This window comes from Oncorhynchus nerka, linkage group LG12 (genome assembly GCF_034236695.1).
Source record: "Oncorhynchus nerka isolate Pitt River linkage group LG12, Oner_Uvic_2.0, whole genome shotgun sequence".
In the NCBI taxonomy this organism is placed as follows: Eukaryota; Metazoa; Chordata; class Actinopteri; order Salmoniformes; family Salmonidae; genus Oncorhynchus; species Oncorhynchus nerka.
The window spans coordinates 56,907,286-56,913,173 of record NC_088407.1 but is presented as its reverse complement, the minus strand read 5'-3'; the positions used below and the strand labels follow the sequence as shown (position 1 = coordinate 56,913,173).

At 41.6% G+C, this 5,888-nt stretch overlaps 1 long non-coding RNA gene across 1 annotated transcript; it reads left to right on the top strand.

Moving 5' to 3' along the window:
• On the top strand, positions 1 to 1,720 carry LOC115138949 (uncharacterized). Its single transcript, XR_003865035.2, has 2 exons — positions 1 to 536; positions 681 to 1,720. It is a non-coding gene; the product is annotated as an uncharacterized LOC115138949 (long non-coding RNA).
• Positions 1,721 to 5,888: the final 4,168 nt, after the last annotated feature.

Sequence of the window (5,888 nt, the reverse complement as noted above, 5' to 3'; positions counted from 1 at the left end):
GCTAGAAGAGTGTGCGCGCGAGAGGCCTATGGACAAGTCAAGGAACAAGCTAACACAAGCAATAGCTTCGTCTTGCTGGCCAGTCCACATTGTGTTGAACGAATGCTTGGGGGATATCATTCGGATAGCATCAAACGACTCAACGTATGTGTTACCCTCGAGAGCCACCGTCGTTACAAGAATACACCAGCTGTATGAAAGCGGAGGAGTTGAAACATGCAACAGCTGTTGCTCTCACGGGAGAGCACTGGACTTCAGCCAGTAACCACAACTACCTTGGGGTTCTGTGCACCACATTGATGATAACTGGAAACTGCATTCACATGCTCTGGCCGTAATGAAGACAAGAGAGGCACTATGCTGAAACGTGCACCGGGCATTTCATGGATCTAGCAAAGCAGTGGAACATTGAAAACAAAGTTACCACCGTTTGCACAGACAGTGAACACAGAGATGCTCTGGCCCAACAGAATACTAACATCACCATGCCAACCACAGCTGAATTGGAGAAACTGTAGAAGTTGGAGGCACTGCAGGTAATATTTTACCTCTCTTAGTGTTACAATACGATTTGTTGTGTGAAAAAGTGTGTGTGTGTGAGAGAGAGGGAGCGAGAGAGTCTGTGTATAACAAGTTTCTCACAATTAACTGAAGTGATTTTGAATGATCTTTCACTGCAGGTACTTGCCTGAACTTCTGGGAGGAGAGAAGTAAATTTCCTGCTCTGTGGTGTTGCCTGCTTTCTGCCATCTCCTTCAGGTGATGGAGAGCTCCAATGATGACCTTGTCTAAATGGTAAGATTCAAGCTGACATTCACAACAGAGAAACGCAAGTGGAGAAAACACCAACCTCACATGGCTGAAGAACGCCACAGCACTCGACCCAAGGTTTAAGGACCTGAAGTGCCTTCCCAGACCTGAGAGGGGTGAGGTGTGGGCTTTGGTCAGCAACTTGCTGAAGGAAGAGAGGCCTGCACAGCAACCTGATGAAGCAACAGAGACAGAGCAACTAAAGAAGAAAGCTGCCAAAAAGCTACAGAATATTTTTCGTGTTTCAGTCCTTACATTCCTATAACTGAATAAACTGCTTTTTTTAAATGGAAATATGTTAATTTAGCAACAAATTTGAGCAACAAAAAAAAGTGTGATTAATCGCGATTAACTACAGAATTTAATGCAATTAATTATTTGAATAATTTGACAGCCCTATATTAAATGTTTTGAAATCTCACAGTATCAACTTCGCTGTAGCTTTCTTTTATGCCTGCTACAGTACATTACTGCAGACACGGTCATCTGAGCCACCCGATTGGCCAGCGGTAGGCCTATAGTCTACAGTGCACTTGATTTGCTCTCTGGACCGGCCAGGAAGGCAGATTTTGTGCCTTCAGACACATCAAATGGTTCAAAATTGCAACAGTTCGACTACCCGGCGAGCAGGGCAGCTGAATCAGGTGCAACTACCGCCAACAGCCCTATAAAATGAAATTAAAATGGGAACACAAGGCTTTATCATTGTTGTTTTTTACAGAAATGTTTGGCGATCAACTAGAAATGCCTTGGAGATCGACCAGTCGATCACGATCAACCGGTTGGTGAACACTGCTCTTGGAAGTTGAGTGAAGTTCAATCTCTGTTGGCTGATATTTCTGCTTCTCGAGGCTACTGCACGCATGTTACTTGTCTCCACATAAACCCGATTAAACATGTTTACACTGAATCAATGACTCCTACTCTTCTGAAAACTGCTACTCATAACTGAACATGTACATGATGTGTCTGTATGAGGGTCTTTCTAAACGAGGGTACCAGTGAGGATTTCCTACACTGGACAACTTGTTCCAGCTGCTGATAAGTCATTGATAATAATCTGGCAATTTTTTTCATGTCATTACATTAAAATATGAGGGGGGGGGGGGGTCATAGCTATATTAAATCAAGTTCACGAGGTGATTTAAAACCTATATGTTTAACCCTTTATCATGTCTTGAAGGATTTGTCAAAAAAATCACGTGACATAAACCATTACTTGTCTGTCCTTGCAATTATGGCAGTGTAAATTGTCATTTATATAATATATTAAGCATTAATCAGTTAAATTACATTGAACTTGAACCCTGTAAGAATCCTGGATCTAGCTGTTGAAGTTTTTTGTATAGAGATCTCAGAAATGTTTTGGCCTGGCTACAGGTCCTGCTTATACACGACTAGTAAAGGCCCAGTGCACTACTTTTGTGATTATTTTATTATATATATATATATATATAGAGAGAGATTTTTTTAATATTCTAATTTTTCAGGGGGTGCTGCAGCACCCTCAGCACCCCTACTTCCCGTGGCTAGGTATGCTTAATACCATTTGAATGCGCATTTGGTATCCATCTGATTAGTTAAGGTGTGATATTTTCACACATCATCTGATTGAGGATGGAATTTTCCAAATGACAGTGAAGTGATGAACAGCTGTGGTGATAGCCAAAGTGCTGTAAGAAAATATGTTCACGAGGAAATGTCAAGGACATTTTGGTGTCTCACTCATTACACTGGTGAAGATAGTTGTGCCTGGATCCAGGTTGGATCTAATATCCCCAGCAAATTGATGTTGATCATATGTTGTTGTCTGCTTGATTTAGAACAGGGCCTCATTAGAGAAAGCATTATTAAGGAAATCAGTTCATGTTTCTGTGCCTAGGACTGGACACCGAGTCTAGTGTGCACAATCGTGTAGGATAGACTGTTGTGCAACACCCAATTATATTCCTATTAATTATTCTAGATATGACAACAACACATTAGGCTACTGGATTAGGCATATCTTGAAAATCAAATCCTCAATTTGGTGCTTGAGAAGTCCTTGTAATTATTGTAGACAATTTACAGTGGGGCAAAAAAGTATTTAGTCAGCCACCAATTGTGCAAGTTCTCCCACTTAAAAAGATGAGAGGCCTGTAATTTTCATCATAGGTACACTTCAACTATGACAGACAAAATGAGAAAAAAAAATCCAGAAAATCACATTGTAGGATTTTTTATGAATTTATTTGCAAATTATGGTGGAAAATAAGTTTTTGGTCAATAACAAATGTTTATCTCAATACTTTGTTAAATACCCTTTGTTGGCAATGACAGAGGTCAAACGTTTTCTGTAAGTCTTCACAAGGTTTTCACACACTGTTGCTGTTATTTTGGCCCATTCCTCCATGCAGATCTCCTCTAGAGCAGTGATGTTTTGGGGCTGTTGCTGGGCAACAAGGACTTTCAACTCCCTCCAAAGATTTTCTATGGGGCTGAGATCTGGAGACTGGCTAGGCCACTCCAGGACCTTGAAATGCTTCTTACGAAGCCACTCCTTCGTTGCACGGGCAGTGTGTTTGGTATCATTGTCATGCTGAAAGACCCAGCCCCGTTACATCTTCAATGCCCCTGCTGATGGAAGGAGGTTTTCACTCAAAATCTCACGATACATGGCCCCATTCATTCTTTCCTTTACACGGATCAGTCGTCCTGGTCGCTTTGCAGAAAAACAGCCCCAAAGCATGAAGTTTCCACCCCCATGCTTCACAGTAGGTATGGTGTTCTTTGGATGCAACTCAGCATTCTTTGTCCTCCAAACACGACGAGTTGAGTTTTTACCAAAAAGTTATATTTTGGTTTCATCTGACCATATGACATTCTCCCAATCTTCTTCTGGATCATCCAAATGCTCTCTAGCAAACTTCAGACGGGCCTGGACATGTACTGGCTTAAGCAGGGGGACACGTCTGGCACTGCAGGATTTGAGTCCCTGGCGGCGTAGTGTGTTACTGATGGTAGGCTTTGTTACTTTGGTCCCAGCTCTCTGCAGGTCATTCACTAGGTCCCCCCGTGTGGTTCTGGGATTTTTGCTCACCGTTCTTGTGATAATTTTGACCCCACGGGGTGAGATCTTGCGTGGAGCCCCAGATCGAGGGAGATTATCAGTGGTCTTGTATTGTCTTCCATTTCCTAATAATTGCTCCCACAGTTGATTTCTTCAAACCAAGCTGCTTACCTATTGCAGATCCAGTCTTCCCAGCCTGGTGCGGGTCTACAATTTTGTTTCTGGTGTCCTTTGACAGCTCTTTGGTCTTGGCCATAGTGGAGTTTGGTGTGTGACTGTTTGAGGTTGTGGACAGGTGTCTTCTATACTGATAACAAGTTCAAACAGGTGCCATTAATACAGGTAACGAGTGGAGGACAGAGGAGCCTCTTAAAGAAGATGTTACAGGTCTGTGAGAGCCAGAAATCTTGCTTGTTTGTAGGTGACCAAATACTTATTTTCCACCATAATTTGCAAATAAATTCATTAAAAATCCTACAATGTGATTTTCTGGATTTTCTTTTTCTCATTTTGTCTGTCGTAGTTGAAGTGTACCTATGATGAAAATTACAGGCCTCTCTCATCTTTTTAAGTGGGAGAACTTGCACAATTGGTGGCTGACTAAATACTTTTTTGCCCCACTGTATAAGTCTCCTACTCCCTTATAATTAACCGTGATTTAATTTGTGATATGCTTTTGTGAGAGATGGTGATACTTTGGTTTGTTTAACCACTGCTTCAGTTGAAGGGTATTGCGCTACTCTGTTGCGGTAAAATTATGTGCGGTTATTATGAGGAAGAAGACAGCATCTGTTGGCTTCAATATGGCTTTACATACAAACACTTCCATTAAAAATATTACCTGTTTTTTGATCACTTTCTCATGATAAAAACAGCAATGGTGAGATGAATGCTAATGTGTCCCTGCGTCAGCCATATAGGCAACAGGAAAATCGGCATGTAAAATCATTTTATTTTTTGTTTCAAAGCATTTTGAAATGTTGATCCCAATGTCACACATCTTTATAGAAAGCCCTATGAGCACAAATCTGCTTCTCTCTTTGATAACCCGGCACACAGAGAAGACGCCAGCCACATAGGTCACCTTAGAACTTGAAAGTAAAACTACAAAACAATGTTTCCTTAATTTGAGTGGTTTAATGTGTGTATTAATCTCTCCTGTAGCAGTCACACTTGCACCTACTTCAGTGCACTTCCTGTACATGTTTGGGCTGACTTCCTGTCAGTACATGCTATAGAGTCTAGAGCTGCAGCCTGCCACCTCAACAAAGATCTATGTGGTCCGCAACACTCCCTACAAGAGAGGGGGATGTGACTGGAGCTTCATATTCATCACATGCTTCTACACCTTTGTCATTTGACAGTGGAACAGGGCCGTGCTGTGGTCACAGTCATGCACATCACAGAGATGGTGTGTAAATAATCATTTATGGGAGATCATCTGAGGGTTTGTGTAGGTGTGTGGATGTTTGTAAGCATACCAACCAAGAAATGAATGGTGAAAATCAAAGCCGTTTTCAGATTGTTTTGTGACCAAGTAAACTAATCAAAACTGACTGTCTGTGGATCAGTGATAAACCACACCATTGACCAAAATAACTTGAAATAACATCTGTCATCCCAAACCAGAGCACAGAAAATATGATGTGACTAGAAAATAAACAAAATGACCTTGAGTGTGAGTCATTGTTGATTTCCTAAGACTAAACAAACCAAACAATTGATGGGTTTAATAACTCTCCATTTGAAAATGAACATGACAGCACTTTTCTGCATAGTCAATTGGGGGGGGGAGCGATGACTCATTTGGCAATTACAACTTAATGTCGATGACACAGGATTCCCCGTAATCAGTCTCATTGCGATACACAGACACAAAGATCTGAATCAAAATGGAGTCTTATCAGCTGCCTGAGACTCTACTTCACCAATCCTACCCAATTGTGACTGATGGAACATTCACACGTATTCACGAACTAGGAGAGAGGTACTGACCTGACCCATTTACAGAGGAGGCCAACGTTCCCTG